General features: G+C 41.9%; 2 non-coding genes across 2 annotated transcripts; both read left to right on the top strand.

Annotated features, from left to right (window-relative positions):
* Nucleotides 1-9,170: 9,170 nt before the first annotated feature.
* On the top strand, nucleotides 9,171-9,284 carry LOC140310497 (U5 spliceosomal RNA). Its single transcript, XR_011916559.1, has one exon. It is a non-coding gene; the product is annotated as a U5 spliceosomal RNA (small nuclear RNA).
* Nucleotides 9,285-9,582: 298 nt separating this feature from the next.
* Nucleotides 9,583-9,773, top strand: LOC140310590 (U2 spliceosomal RNA). The gene has a single exon (XR_011916645.1). It is a non-coding gene; the product is annotated as a U2 spliceosomal RNA (small nuclear RNA).
* The last annotated feature ends 6,980 nt before the right edge of the window (nucleotides 9,774-16,753 follow it).

Genomic DNA, 16,753 nt, shown 5'->3' with positions numbered 1-16,753 from the left:
TGAAGGAATTCATTTTATACATAAAACCCCAAACTATGCAGAACGTATGAAAATAAGCTTATTCTCCGATTCCTAAAACTTTTGATTTGCTCTTTCTTTTACTGCAAAGTACAACGTTGTTTTTTTTGTTTAAATCTATCGAGACATTGATAAATATGAAGATAAAAGCCGTTTTAACATAGTTTGAGTGAAGGAATTACTTTTATAGATCCCAAATCATTCAGGACTCCTCAAAAGGGGCGTATGGCTTAATCACAAGTGTGGTTCTTTCTCATTCAGGGTAGTATGAGGAAGTTTATGCTTGAAATATATGTAGAAATGGGTACATATGAAGGACAAAGCAGTGTTAACTTAGTTTGAGTGAAGGAAGTCATTTTTTATATAAAATCCCAAATCATGCAGAACGTATGAAAAGAAGCTTATTCTCGGATTTCTGATCCTTCAGTGTTGCTCTTTCTTCTACTGCAAAATACAATGTTGTTTTTGTTGAAGTCGATCTAGACATTGATAAATATGAAGGAAAAAGCAGTTTTAACTTGGTTTGAGTGAATGAATTCATTTTATACATAAAATCCGAAATCGTGCAGAACTCATGAAAATAAGCTTATTCTCGGATTCCTAAAACTTTTGATTTGCTCTTTCTTTTACTGCAAAGTACAACGTTGTTTTTTTTGTTTAAATCTATCGAGACATTGATAAATATGAAGGTAAAAGACGTTTTAACATATTTTGAGTGAAGGAATTAATTTTATAGATAAAATCCCAAATCATGCAGAACTCCTCAAAAGGGGCGTATGGCTTAATCACGAGTGTGGTTCTTTCTCATTCAGGGTAGTATGAGGACGTTTATGCTTGAAATATATGTAGAAATGGGTACATATGAAGGACAAAGCAGTGTTAACTTAGTTTGAGAGAAGGAATTAATTTTATACATAAAATCCGAAATCGTGCAGAACTCATGAAAATAAGCTTATTCTCGGATTCCTAAAACTTTTGATTTGCACTTTCTTTTACTGCAAAGTACAACGTTGTTTTTTGTTAAATCTATCTAGACATTGATAAATACCAGCCGAACATCTCTGCTGTCGCTTTTGATAATTTATGGTTGGGCATTCTTACCTTTTCACAAATTATGATCTGACATTCACACCTACTTGCAGTCGAACACCTTCTCATCCACTTATGATCATGTGCGGTTGGGCTTTCGCACCTTTTCTTACCCATTTTTCAGTAATTATGGGTGGACATTCAGACCTTCTTACAGCCGAACACCTGCGCTGCCGCTTTTGATGGTGTATAGTCGGGTTTTCGAGCCTTTTCTTCCCCGATTTTTACAAATTATGGTTGGACATTCAGACCTTCTTGCAGCCGAAAACCTCCGCTCCTCTTTTGATCATACATTGTTGGGCATTCGCACCTTGTCTTACCCGCTTTTTACAAACTTTAGTCGGACATTCACACCTACTTGCAGCTGAACACAACCTCTCCCGCTTTTGATGATATATGGTCCGGCATTATTACCTTTTCTAACACATTTTTCAGCAATTATGGTCGGATATTTACACCTACTCACAGACGAACACATCCGCTCCCACATTTGATAGTGTATAGTCGGGCATTCTCACCCTTTCTCATCAGCTTTTTGCAAATTATGATCTGATATTCACACCTACTTGCAGTCGAACAGCTCTGCTCCCGCTTTTGATTATGTTTGGTTGGATATTCGAACCTTTTCTTAACTGCTTTTTACAAATTTTGGTCGGACGTTCACACCTTCTTACAACCGAACACCTCCGCTTCCGCTTTTGATGGTGTATAGTCGGGCATTCGAGCCTTTTCTTACCCGCCTTTTACAAACTATGGTCGGACATTCAAACCTTCTTGTAGCCGAACACATCCACTCCTGCTTTTGATGATGTATGGTTGGGCTTTCGCACCTTTTCTTACCCATTATTCAGTAATTATTGGTCGGACATTCAGACCTTCTTGCACCTGAACACCTCCGCTCCCGCTTTTGACGGTGTATAGTCGGGCTTTCGAGCCTTTTCTTCCCCGGTTTTTACAAATTATGGTTGGACATTCAGACCTTGCAGCCGAAAACCTCCGCTCCCTCTTTTGATCATACATTGTCGGGCATTCGCACCTTGTCTTACAAGCTTTTTACAAACTTTAGTCAGACATTCACACCTTGCAGCTGAACCACCTCCACTCCCTGTTTTGATCATGTGTGGTCTGGCAATACTACCTTTTCTTCCCCCGTTTGTGAGTAATTATGGCTGGACATTTATACCTACTTGCAGCCGAAAAACCACCTCTCCCGCTTTTGATGATGTATTGTCCGGCATTCTAGTCTTTTCTATCACATTTTTCAGCAATTATGGCTGGACATTCACACCTACTCACAGCCGAAAACTTCCGCTCCCGCATTTGATGGTGTATAGTCGGGCATTCTCACCCTTTCTCTTCAGCTTTTTGCAAATTATGATCTGACATTCACACCTACTTGCAGTCGAACAGCTCTGCTTCTGTTTTTGATTATGTTTTGTTGGATATTCGAACCTTTTCTTAACTGCTTTTTACAAACTTTGGTCGGACGTTCACACCTTCTTGCAGCCGAACACCTCTGCTTCCACTTTTGATGGTATATATTCGGGCATTCGAACTTTTTCTTACATGCTTTTTACAAACCATGGTCGGACTTTCACACCTTCTTGTAGCCGAACAACTCCGCTCCTGCTATTGATTGTGTACAGTCGGGTATTTTAACCTTTTCTTACCCGCTTTTTACAAACTATGGTCGGACATTCAAACCTTCTTGTAGCCGAACACATCCACTCCTGCTTTTGATGATGTATGGTTGGGCATTCTCAACTTTTCTTACCCATTTTTCAGTAATTATGGGTGGACATTCACACCTTCTCTCAGCTGAACCACTCCTCTCCCACTTATGATTATGTGCGGTTTGATATTCGAAAATTTTCTTTCATGTTTTAAAACAATTATTGATGGAATTAAAATCTTCTTGTAGCCGAACACATCCACTCCTGCTTTTGATGATGTATGGTTGGGCATTCGCAACCTTTTTTTATCCAGTTTTCAGGAATTATGGGTGGACATTCAGACCTTCTTGGAGCCGAAAACCTCCGCTCCCTCTTTTGATCATACTTTGTCGGGCATTCGCATCTTGTCTCACCCGATTTTTACAAACTTTAGTCAGACATTCACACCTTGCAGCTAAACCACCTCCGCTCCCTGTTTTGATCATGTGTGGTCTGGCAATACTACATTTTCTTATCTGTTTGTGAGCAATTATGGCTGGACACTCACACCTACTTGCAGCTGAACACCACCTCTCCCGCTTTTGATGATGTATTGTCCGGCATTCTAGTCTTTTCTAACACATTTTTGAGCAATTATGGTTGGACATTCACACCTACTCACAGCCGAATACTTCCGCTCCCGCATTTGATGGTGTATAGTCGGGCATTCTCACCCTTTCTCTTCAGCTTTTTGCAAATTATGATCTGAAATTCACACCTACTTGCAGTCGAAAAGCTCTGCTCCTGTATTTGATTATGTTTTGTTGGATATTCAAACCTTTTCTTAACTGCTTTTTACAAACTTTGGTCGGACGTTCACACCTTCTTGCAGCCGAACACCTCCGCTTCCACTTTTGATGGTATATATTCGGGCATTCGAACTTTTTCTTACCCGCTTTTTACAAAACATGGTCGGACTTTCACACCTTCTTCTAGCCGAACAACTCCGCTCCTGCTATTGATCGTGTACAGTCGGGTATTTTAACCTTTTCTTACCCGCTTTTTACAAACTATGGTCGGACATTCAAACCTTCTTGTAGCCGAACACATCCACTCCTGCTTTTGATGATGTATGGTTAGGCATTCTCAACTTTTCTTACCCATTTTTCAGTAATTATGGGTGGACATTCACACCATCTCTCAGCTGAACCAATCCTCTCCCGCTTATGATCATGTGCGGTTTGATATTCGAAAATTTTCTTTCATGTTTTAAAACAATTACTGATGGAATTAAAATATTCTTGTAGCCGAACACATCCACTCCTGCTTTTGATGATGTATGGTTGGGCATTCGCACCCTTTTTTTATCCAGTTTTCAGGAATTATGGGTGGACATTCAGACCTTCTTGGAGCCGAAAACCTCCGCTCCCTCTTTTGATCATACTTTGTCGGGCATTCGCACCTTGTCTCACCCGATTTTTACAAACTTTAGTCAGACATTCACACCTTGCAGCTAAACCACCTCCGCTCCCTGTTTTGATCATGTGTGGTCTGGCAATACTACATTTTCTTACCTGTTTTTGAGCAATTATGGCTGGACATTCACACCTACTTGCAGCTGAACACCACCTCTCCCGCTTTTGATGATGTATTGTCCGGCATTCTAGTCTTTTCTAACACATTTTTGAGCAATTATGGTCGGACATTCACACCTACTCACAGCCGAATACTTCCGCTCCCGCATTTGATGGTGTATAGTCGGGCATTCTCACCCTTTCTCTTCAGCTTTTTGCAAATTATGATCTGACATTCACACCTACTTGCAGTCGAACAGCTCTGCTCCTGTATTTGATTATGTTTTGTTGGATATTCAAACCTTTTCTTAACTGCTTTTTACAAACTTTGGTCGGACGTTCACACCTTCTTGCAGCCGAACACCTCCGCTTCCACTTTTGATGGTATATATTCGGGCATTCGAACTTTTTCTTACCCGCTTTTTACAAAACATGGTCGGACTTTCACACCTTCTTGTAGCCGAACAACTCTGCTCCTGCTATTGATTGTGTACAGTCGGGTATTTTAACCTTTTCTTACCCGCTTTTTACAAACTATGGTCGGACATTCAAACCTTCTTGTAGCCGAACACATCCACTCCTGCTTTTGATGATGCATGGTTGGGCATTCTCAACTTTTCTTACCCATTTTTCAGTAATTATGGGTGGACATTCACACCTTCTCTCAGCTGAACCACTCCTCTCCCGCTTATGATCATGTGCGGTTTGATATTCGAAAATTTTCTTTCATATATTAAAACAATTATTGATGGAATTAAAATCTTCTTGTAGCCGAACACATCCACTCCTGCTTTTGATGATGTATGGTTGGGCATTCGCACCCTTTTTTTATCCATTTTTCAGGAATTATGGGTGGACATTCAGACCTTCTTGCAGCCGAAAACCTCCGATCCCTCTTTTGATCATACTTTGTCGGGCATTCGCACCTTGTCTTACCCGATTTTTATAAACTTTAGTCGGACATTCACACCTTCTTGCAGCTGAACCACTTCCGCTCCCTGTTTTGATCATGTATGGTCTGGCAATACTACCTTTTCTTACCCATTTGTGAGTAATTATGGCTGGACATTCACACCTACTTGCAGTCGAACAGCTCTGCTCCCGCTTTTGATTATGTTTGGTTGGATATTTGAACCTTTTCTTAACTGCTTTTTACAAACTTTGGTCGGATGTTTACGTCTTCTTGAAGCCGAACACCTCCACTTCCGCTTTTGATGGTGTATATTCGGGCATACGAACCTTATCTTACCCGCTTTTTACAAACCATAGTCGGGCTTTCACACCTTCTTGTAGCTGAACAACTCCCCTCCCTCTTTTGATTGTGTACAGTCGGGAATTTTAACCTTTTCTTACCCTCTTTTTACCAACTATGGTCGGACGTTCACACCTTCTTACAGCCGAACACCTCCGCTCCCTCTTTTGATCATACTTTGTTGGGCATTCGCACCTTGTCTCACCCGATTTTTACAAACTTTAGTCAGACATTCACACCTTGCAGCTAAACCACCTCCGCTCCCTGTTTTGATCATGTGTGGTCTGGCAATACTACATTTTCTTACCTGTTTGTGAGCAATTATGGCTGGACATTCACACCTACTTGCAGCTGAACACCACCTCTCCCGCTTTTGATGATGTATTGTCCGGCATTCTAGTCTTTTCTAACACATTTTTGAGCAATTATGGTCGGACATTCACACCTACTCACAGCCGAATACTTCCGCTCCCGCATTTGATGGTGTATAGTCGGGCATTCTCACCCTTTCTCTTCAGCTTTTTGCAAATTATGATCTGACATTCACACCTACTTGCAGTCGAACAGCTCTGCTCCTGTATTTGATGATGTTTTGTTGGATATTCGAACCTTTTCTTAACTGCTTTTTACAAACTTTGGTCGGACGTTCACACCTTCTTGCAGCCGAACACCTCCGCTTCCACTTTTGATGGTATATTTTCGGGCATTCAAACTTTTTCTTACCCGCTTTTTACAAACCATGGTCGGACTTTCACACCTTCTTACAGCGGAACAACTCCGCTCATGCTATTGATTGTGTACAGTCGGGTATTTTAACCTTTTCTTACCCGCTTTTTACAAACTATGGTCAGACATTCAAACCTTCTTGTAGCTGAACACATCCACTCCTGCTTTTGATGATGTATGGTTGGGCATTCAAACCTACTTGTTGCCCGCTTTTCATTAATTATGGGTGGACATACACACCTTGTCGCAGCCAAACACCTCCGCTCCCTGTTTTGATCATGTATGGTTGGACATTCGCACCTTTTCTCATCCGCTTTTTACTATGGTCGGCCATTCACAGCTTCCTCTCAAGCATACTTGTATGGTGGGATATTCACACCCACTTGCTTCCGAAGACCTCCGCCCCCACTTTTGTTGATATTTAGTCGGTCATTCGCAGCTTACCCGCTTTTGGCAAACTATGGCCTTCTTGCAGCCAAACACCTCTGATCTCGCTTTTGATTATGTAAGTTTGGGCATTCAGACCTTGCTTCACCTGCTTTTCACCAAATATAGTCGGACATTCACACCTTCTTGCAGCCGAACACTTCCGCTCCACCTTTTAGTGTTCTATGGGGTATTCACACCTTTTTTTTCACCGCATTTTATAGATTATGGTTGGAAATTCTCACCCACTCTTATCCGAAGACCTCTCCTGCTTTGGTTGATATATAGTCGGGCATTCGAACTTTTTCTTACCCGCTTTTTACAAATTATGGTCGAACATTCACACCTACTTGCAGCCGAATACTTCCGCTCCACCTTTTAGTGATGTATGGTTGGCATTTGCACCTTTTCTTACCCTCTTTTTATACTGATTGCTGAAGATTAAGTTGTTCTTTCTCAAACTAGAATTTTTTTTTAATTGTTGAAACTTGATTTGAAGTGGATAAATAAGGAGGACAAACAGTTTTAAGTCAGGCTGATAGAAGGAATTAATTTTATAGGAAAATCTGTATTTCGTCATATGTCGAGAGATGCTTATTGCTGAAGAAGTTCTTTCTCATTCTACAAAGTACAACGTTGTTTATCATTGAAACTTGATTAGACATGAATAAATATGAAGGACAAAGCAGTCTTAACTTGGTTAGAGTTAAGGAATTCGTTTTATAGGAGAATCCGAATTCGTGCATAACTCGTAAAATAGAGCTTATTTTCGGATTCCTGAAGAATGAGTCTGGTTCTTTCTCATAATACAAAGTTTGTTGTTTATTGTTGAAACTTCATCAGAAGTGAAGAAATAAATGAATGCCTATCAACAAATGTGGGATCTAAACTCTAGTGCTTCCTCTAAAATAATTTCCTTTCTCAATTCAGAAATGTGTGTGTGTAAGTCACAACACCCGTGACACCAAAACGGCTTTCTTTTCTCTCTTTTCTCTACACTCTGCACTGTGAGCACACACACCAAATCAGAAAGGCTTTTTTCTCTCTTTTCTACATTATGGACTGTGAGGAAACAAAACCGCTCTCTCTCTTTTTTTTTGATTGTGTGTCAGGGCGTTGTCTCACGTATTAGATTATGCTACCGAAACGAATGGATTTATCAGTCACATCAGAATCCATACATACTGATCCTCCCGTAATAAAATGGTCGGATCTTATCAAACACACTTTGTTTCTTTTGACAATCAAGTCAGCCAAACAGCGTATACACGTCAAGACACTGAATCAAGTTTGCCACAAGAACTCATAAGTTTGGCAGTATTGCTCTGCCGTCAGCAATCATACACCCATTTTATTTTCGTGAGGCATGTGCAGGCACCTGTTCATCTACTGTTCTATCACTATGAATTAGTTTATCTATTATCAATAAGGATACTTCTACAACTACTATCAAAGTATGTCCAGACTTCTTATGTAGTCAGTTGCTATATATGAATAAGTGGATAGCTACTGACAAGATTAAGCATGTCACAGAGCCCAAACATATAACATTTCAGGACACACCACACAGTTAACAACCACAGTGAAGTGTCAAAGCCCAAACATGTAACATTCAACAGGACACTTACACAACACATTCAAATCAAACAGTCAGACAACATACAAGAACATATACCCCAGCCGGCATTGCTCCCTGCCTATTTTCCTACAGCTCACTATGTGTGCGCACACCTTTATTCACAAACTCTTCAACTTAACTTATATTTTACCAAAGCTGCTACAGCTCGATTGGCCGAATACCCTTAGATCCTATTTCGGTGAATTTGATATCTGCCTTACATGTAACAGATTAGCGGTTTAGCAGTTTTAATTTAGTTTGAGTGAAGGAATTCATTTTATAGCAAAATCCGAAATCGTGAAGAACTCATGAAAGTAAGCTTATTGTCGGATTCCTGAAACTTTAGATTTGCTCTTTCTTTTACTGCAAAGTACAAAGTTGTTTTTTTTGTTTAAATCTTTCTAGACATGGTAAATATGAAGGACAAAGCAGTTTTAACATAGTTTGAGTGAAGGAATTCAATTTATAGATAAAATCCCAAGAGTCTGCTGAGAAAAGAGAGTGAATGCGAAGTAGACTTTAACACGGCTCTGGGAGCGAGCCGAATGTGGGCTAACTGGGAGAATTGCTTGAAAGAAACGCGACACCGAATGAGCGGTCAGAACAAAGCCTCAATACCGTGTTCCCATGGTGTTTTTGTCTTTTGCACAGAGTAAAAGACAAGGCAGCCATCGAATAGGGCCCAATTGTTCCTACTTGGTCAGCCGAGGAGCAAGGGGGGGGGGGGGCAAGCGTCTCAACCAAGCAAAGCTCACCATGGGGAAGGTGGCTATACCAACTAGCCTGATGCCCTGCTCCCGCAGTGACGGATAATCGTACTCTGGTTTCTCTTCATAACATACAAGTCTTTCGCCTTTTACTAAAGACTTCCGTGGAGAGCAGCACTAATGAGTTGTTTCTATTTTTGGCAGGCTTTACCTTTGCGGGTGAAGCCCTTTCTGTCTGTGCAAAAGAAATCTTGTTACTGTGCAGAGTGACTTCTCTGAGTAGAGTCGCCTTACTGTGCCGATGTTCGAAGCTGGAGTGCAAAGTTGTTGCTTGAATGGTGCTTGCTGGAGCATGCGGGAGTGCAAAGTTATACCATTTAAAAGGACTGAAGAGTTCTCAGTGCAGCGGGTGGGCGGAGGTGCAACGTGACACTCTGGCCACCTATGGCCATAAAAAGAACACCGCTACAAGTGCGCATTGTGCCAGGAAGGGCCCTCGGACATGAACCAGTGGACAGTTATCGCTTCTCGGCCTTTTGGCTAAGATCAAGTGTAGTATCTGTTCTTATCAGTTTAATATCTGATATGTTCTCTATACGAGGACTACATATTAAATGGATTTTTAGCAATAGGAGTTGAAAAAGTAGCTTGCTCCGTTCACTCCAAGCATTGACCCGGTACTGCAGTGCCGCTGAGAATGGTGCGCTCTTCTCTGCTCTTGTGAAAAAGCAAACAGCGGTGCAGGATGCAAGTTTCAGGGAGCCCAAGATGAAACTTTCTTTTAGTCTGCTGAGAAAAGAGAGTGAATGCGAAGTAGACTTTAACACGGCTCTGGGAGCGAGCCGAGTGCGGGCTAACCGGGAGAAATGCTTGATAGAAACGCCATACCAAATGAGCGGTCAGAACAAAGCCTCAATACGGTGTTCCCGTGGTGTTTTTGTTGCTGCCGCTGTTTGCTTTTTCACAAGAGCGCACCTGTTGAGGGGGGGCCTGGGGGGGCCTGGGTGATGTTGGGTCTCAGGCCCGGGCGGCTGCGACTGGTGTGACCGGGTGGTTTGTTTGTTTGTTTTTTGTTGTTGTTTGTTTGTTCTTTGTAGAGGTCCTCCGGAGTGGGGTTGGGTTGAGTGGGGTGGGGCGGGATGGGTACCTTCTGGGGGTACAGTAGCTCCCGGAATATGGTCGCTGCAGGCCCCAAGCCTGGTGGACATCAGACCCTCCTGTCCTGTGTTGGCTCCCTGGTAGCGAGGATGCCTATTGCAGCCAGTCCCTGGGTGCCCTCTCTGGGGGAGAGTAGCTAGTACCCCTCTCCCTTCTGGCTCCTGTACACAGCACACACTCACACATGAAGGGTTTTGGGGGCGTGTGTGTTCGGTGGGGTGTAGTGGACTCTGCAGTAGTTGCACTCTGCAGTTCCCCGCCCCTGTTTTAATTACACCTTAGACATTACTACTTACCAAACACACTCACACACACACATTAGGTCTTGGGGGGTGGTTACACTGAGTGGCATCTGGTTGGCGGGGCTCTTTGGGTATGTAGGCTGCCCAGAGGGCCACGCTCCCAGTTCTACAAGTTTGGCTGCCCCTCAATTTTAATTGCTCACTATTAGAAAATATTGAAGAGCCAGAAGGGTGAGGGGAGGGGTCTTCTTCGCACACCCCTGCTTCCTGGTTGCTGCTCGGGGCGGGAGGGGCCAGGAGGATTAATTAATTGTTCTGCTGGTCTGTGGTGGCTGGGGGGCTGCTGGCCCCCTGGTGTGCCCGCTGCACTACACCCCAGCGGAGTCGAGGGAGGGAGGACGTGTGGATGTATGGGACATGAAAGTGTGTGTGGTAATGATTGGGCCTGGATCTTGGACTTGCTGTCGCCTGGCCTGCCTGTGCTTTTCCCGATGGGGGGGATGGCGTGGCCTCTCCCCGCTGCTCACGACTTCACCCACCTGTGGGCACGTCTTGACTCCCAGGGCACTTGGCCAGGGGTGCTGGGGCAGGCGCTGATCCACTGTGTGGCTGTCTGGGGCTCTGCCGGGGGGTTTGGGGGCGCTCGGGCTCCTGGTGCCCGGATCCAGTGCACGGCCCATGTCTGGGCGGCTGGGGCCTGGCGACGTCGGTGGGCTGTTGCCCCTGGCTCCCGGAGGGCCTCTGCCCTATGCTTATGGGGGCTCTTTCCAGGGGGCTTCCTCTGCAGTCTTCTGGGTGGATGCGTGGTTGCCCCTGCGGTGGGCATCCTGGGTTCTGTGCTCTGTGGGGGCTGCTGGTGGCCTGGGTCTTGTGGCCCTCTCTGCCTGCTTCTGATTGCTTGGGGGGGCTGTGGATTGTGGCCTTGTACGCTTATACACTCATAACTAAGCACGGTTATCATGTAGGTCCTGTGCCATGGGTGTTGCATGTTCTCTCACACACACAACCACATTCATTAGTCCAGTAGCATGGTCGCTAAGCAGTTGATGTATTATCATGTCGTCTCAGGTCATCTATATCCACAGCTGTGTTGTATGCGATTGCCGCTTCTTGTGCTTATTTTTGTTTGTTTGTGTGTTTGTTTTTTCTCTGCTTGTCTGCTTTCAGGTGCTCCTGGCACTAAGGCTGGATTCCCCTCAGAGGCCATGGATTGTTGTCTGTTTTGTTTTTTACAGGTGTAGCAGCTGGTTGTCTGGTTTTTGTTTCTATTTTTGTTCTGTTTCCTCTTCTTTCCTCTTCTTCTTTCCTTGTCCCCCGGTCCGGTTCAGTTCTATTACATGTCATATATTGTAAACAGAAATAAATAAATGGGCATCAAGGGGAGCTTTACATTTATAAAACTTCCCTTGGCAAAGCAAATCTGTTTGGCATCAAAGGTATTCAAACTACAATTCTGCTGCCATAATGCTGAACATGATAAGGGGAAAAAAAAAAAAGTAAAGAAGACAGTTCTGCCGAAAGCCAGGGACTAGACCTGTTCTAAGTTCTATACTTTTTAAAAGGGGCGTGTTTATCAACCTTGGAATTAGAAGATTTACAAAAAGTATAACTATTCAACAGATCAGTTAAAAAAAAGCCTGCTCATGGAGATGTTTCAGGATCTGGATACCAAGCGTGGACCTAATGTTTTCATTTTTGCAATTCTGATACAGGCTATTGAGCAGTGATAACTAACACCAAGTTCAGATACTGCGGATTTTCTACCTTTGATTTGTTAAGATTGAGCCAATCAGAGACAACCTTGAAGGATCTCTTAAGTTTGGTTTTGTAGGATCAGTAATTACCTGAGAAAGGTTGATATTGGTACACACCTTTTTTAAATGATCAGAGGCAGAGTTCAACTTGTTTAAATTAAAATTGCCACACAGAGATTGGGTTTAGGCCCCATGCACACAGAATGACATCAACAAATATAAGAAATATTAAACATTTACACATAGATTTTTGAATACATGTAGAGGAATGATACTTTGAAATGTGCTCATTGCGGAGTTATGATCAATTGAGTAATGAAGGTTGAACTATTCTGGGAAAGAGGTTCTATTCCCAGCATCATGATGGACACTCCTGATATAGAAGGTTTCGCTAACGCATTGGAATTGTTTTACTATTTTCATATGGATGTGCAATGAAGAATTGCTTGCTGCTGATAAATGCAAAGAAGAACAGCTTACACATAGATGCTCACATATAGGCTGCTGAATGCAATGAAGACCTGCTTATCCAGTAAAGTTCAATGTCAATGTGTAATATTCAATTAGGATTTGCAAAACAGTGAAGTTAAACAATGAATGGGTCCATAGTCGGTATGAGAAGACTACAGGAATATTTACCTGGGTGTACGTTCAAACAGAGATAAGAAAATTGCGATAAATAATTGTTTGTTTGTTTGTTAGTATGTATATGAATGTTATGTGTATAAACTGTGTTGAGTTGTAGTTACTCAGTAGTGTCTCAGTGAAACAACCGACGGGGGAAGCCTTGCGGTGACAACAAAAGCAGTGTTTTACTGATCAGTCAAGTTGCTCCAGAGTACTCCATACAAACTGGTTGGTTACTGAAGGGATAGAAAATGGGGAATACTTGTTTTAAAGCAAACAAGGAATTAGATGGGAAAAATACATGTTTTAACGGGACCCAGACAATATTAAATACTCAGACAGATGGGAGAAGAAATGTAGTTCTGTAGGAAATCACAAAATTATTACAAAAAAAATAGTGAAATCAATTGAAGAATGCCTTTCTGAAGAGCTGTTTACCAAAGATGAGCAGCTTTGCGACCTAGCACATTGTAGATCGCTTTAGTGCCAAAATGATCTAATTTAATGGATTGGTTTTAGACATGCATAACAGCATTTTAAGAACAAAGAGAGAAACAAAAAGGGACAACGCTTCATGGTGGAAGGTGATGTATAAATAACTGTGTATATGATGAAGGAGAGACCATTCGAGCAGCACAGCCATTTCGCAGCACAGGGACAGCAGTCCAAGTTAAAGGATCTCCCACGTGGTATCACCTGTCACACTGTGTCAAGGCATCAAAAGAAGAAAAAATCACCAAACTCAAGGACAAAGAGACGAAGACTCTGGTGAACGAAGAGAGAGGACTGACAAACCAGAAATACAAAAGGATGCTCGATGTCAAGATCCAGAAGAAGAGGCTAACAATGCCACGAACACTTACGATGCTGGGAATGATGCCAGCAATGAACAGAGAAGAAGATTCAGTGTCATCAATCTGCAACACGTGCCTCTAATGAGGGGGTGAATATAGAATCCTCAATGATTACAACGTCTCTGGGAACTGTGACAACAACAAAGTTTAAACCATTTTGATATATATTGTAACCTATTGGCTAAGGAATAGTGCTGAAAATAAAGTATATCTAATCCACCACTGTCTGTAGGGTTTTTAAACTAATACGTGGTGGTTTGTTTTTCCACAGAAATTTGGAGATGCATGAATCTAGTGACTTAAACCAAGTAGCAGATGGTTTTATGGGGATCATTGAGAACATATAGTTAACTTTTGGTAGTATCATCATTTTAATGGTTGTAACTCTCCCCATAAGTGATATAGGTAAGGACTTCCAATGAGAGAGATCGTCCTCTACTCTCTTTAATAATTGCACTTAATTCAGCTTTGTTAGCTCTGAGAGCCTGGAGGAAATGTTTATGCCTAAATATCTAATATTTCCTGACTGTAAAGTGTAAAGTGATCGACCAATTAGACCAGTTGATAGAGTAGTCAGAAAGTGCTGAGAATTTATTTATGAGTGTGATCGTGTGAGTGAGAGACGTCTGTGAGTTCTGAAGGAAAAGTAATACATCATCAGCATAAAGACTTATTTTATGCTCAATATTTTGGGATTGGATGCCTTTAATATTTCTATCTTGTCTGATAGAAGCTGCTGAAGGTTTGATGAAAATAGCAAAAAGTGAGGGAGAAAGTGGGCAACCCTATCGTGTACCTCTCTGCAGACTGAAGCTTGGAGAAGTTTGATCATTTGTCCTGACACATGTATTTGGGGAGCTATTTAATATCCTTATCCAGTTGATAAAGTGTGACCCAAACCCGAATTTGTTTAATGCTGCGAATAAAAATTTCCAGTTCACTCCATCAAATGCTTTTTCTGCATCTAGAGAGTCGATTGTGGTTTCCAAGTTGTTGATGGTAGAATAGTCTATGAGATTAATGATCCGGTTTGTGAACGAACTGTTGTGCCTAATGCTCTTCAGCCTGTTAAATGAAACGTAGAATTTGAAAAGTGACAAATGAACGAAGACTCAAGGAGTTGAGTCGTAAACGAATCAAAACTGTTTCCTGTGCGAGGACCCGTCAGCCGAGGAGTTGAGTCATGAACGAATCAATACTGTTTCCTGTGCGAGGACCCATCACCCGAGGAGTTGAGTCGTGAACGAATCAATACTGTTTCCTGTCCTGCTGACTGAGCTTATGAAGCTGCCGCCTGTCATGTGGTGAGGAAGGGTACTAAATGAAAATGAACGAATCACTCACTGAGACAACTCGTTACTCCCGAGTCATATAAAAAATTAGTTCATATCGAACGAATCGCTCACGAACGACACATCGCTATCTATTTGACGAGTTATGCATGAATTCGGATTTTGCAATAAAATTAATTCCTTCTCTCAAACCAAGTTCAAACTGCTTTGTTCTTCATATTTATCTACTTCTAATCTAGTTTCAACAATAAACAACACTGTATTTTGTAGTATGAAAAAGAACAAGACCTAAATTTCAGCAATAAGCTTCTCTCGAGGAGATATGAAGGAATACAGATTTTGCTATAAAATTAAATCCTATCAAACTGACTTAAAATTTCTTCACTTCTGATGAAGTTTCAACAATAAACAACAAACTTTGTATTATGAGAAAGAACCAGACTCATTCTTCAGGAATCCGAAAATAAGCTCTATTTTACGAGTTATGCACGAATTCGGATTCTCCTATAAAACGAATTCCTTAACTCAAACCAAGTTAAGACTGTCCTTCATATTTATTCATGTCTAATCAAATTTCAACGATAAACAACGTTGTACTTTGTAGAATGAGAAAGAACTTCTTCAGCAATAAGCATCTCTCGACATATGACGAAGTACAGATTTTTCTATTAAATTAATTCCTTCTATCAGCCTGACTTAAAACTGTTTGTCCTCGTAATTTATCCACTTCAAATCAATTTTCAACAATTAAAAAAATTTTGTAGTTTGAGAAAGTACAACTTAATCTTCAGCAATCAGTATAAAAAGAGGGTAAGAAAAGGTGCAAATGCCAACCATACATACCTAAAAGGTGGAGCGGAAGTATTCGGCTGCAAGTAGGTGTGAATGTCCGACCATAATTTGTAAAAAGTGGGTAAGAAAAGGTTCGAATGCCCGACTATATATTAACAAAAGAGGGAGGAGAGGTCTTCGGATGAGAGTGGGTGAGAATTTCCAACCATAATCTATAAAATGCGGTGAAAAAAAAGGTGTGAATGCCCCATAGAACACTAAAAGGTGGAGCGGAAGTGTTCGGCTGCAAGAAGGTGTGAATGTCCGACTATATTTGGTGACAAGCAGGTGAAGCAAGGTCTGAATGCCCAACCTTACATCATCAAAAGCGAGATCAGAGGTGTTTGGCTGCAAGAAGGCCATAGTTTGCCAAAAGCGGGTAAGGTGCGAATGTCCGACTAAATATCAACAAAATTTGGGGCGGAGGTCTATGGATGCAAGTGGGTGTGAATATCCCACCATACAAGTATGGTGGAGAGGAAGCTGTGAATGGCCGACCATAGTAAAAGGCGAGTGAGAGAAGGTGCGAATGTCAAACCATACATAATCAAAACAGGGAGCGGAGGTGTTCCGCTGTAAGAAGGTGTGAATGTCCGACCATAGTTGGTAAAAAGCGGGTAAGAAAAGGTTAAAATACCCGACTGTACACAATCAAAAGAGGGAGCGGAGAAAATTTTCAAATATCAAACCGCACATGATCATAAGCGGGAGAGGAGTGGTTCAGCTGAGAGAAGGTGTGAATATCCACCCATAATTACTGAAAAATGGGTAAGAAAAGTTGAGAATGCCCAACCATACATCATCAAAAGCAGGAGTGGATGTGTTCGGCTACAAGAAGGTTTGAATGTCTGACCATGGTTTGTAAAAAGCGGGTAAGAAAATGTTCGAATGCCCGAATATATACCATCAAAAGTGGAAGCGGAGGTCTTCGGC

This window comes from Leuresthes tenuis, unplaced genomic scaffold (genome assembly GCF_036924035.1).
Source record: "Leuresthes tenuis unplaced genomic scaffold, fLeuTen1.0.hap1 SCAF_6, whole genome shotgun sequence".
NCBI classification, from domain to species: Eukaryota; Metazoa; Chordata; class Actinopteri; order Atheriniformes; family Atherinopsidae; genus Leuresthes; species Leuresthes tenuis.
The sequence above is the reverse complement of the archived record's forward strand: the minus strand, read 5'-3'. Positions and strand labels throughout refer to the sequence as shown.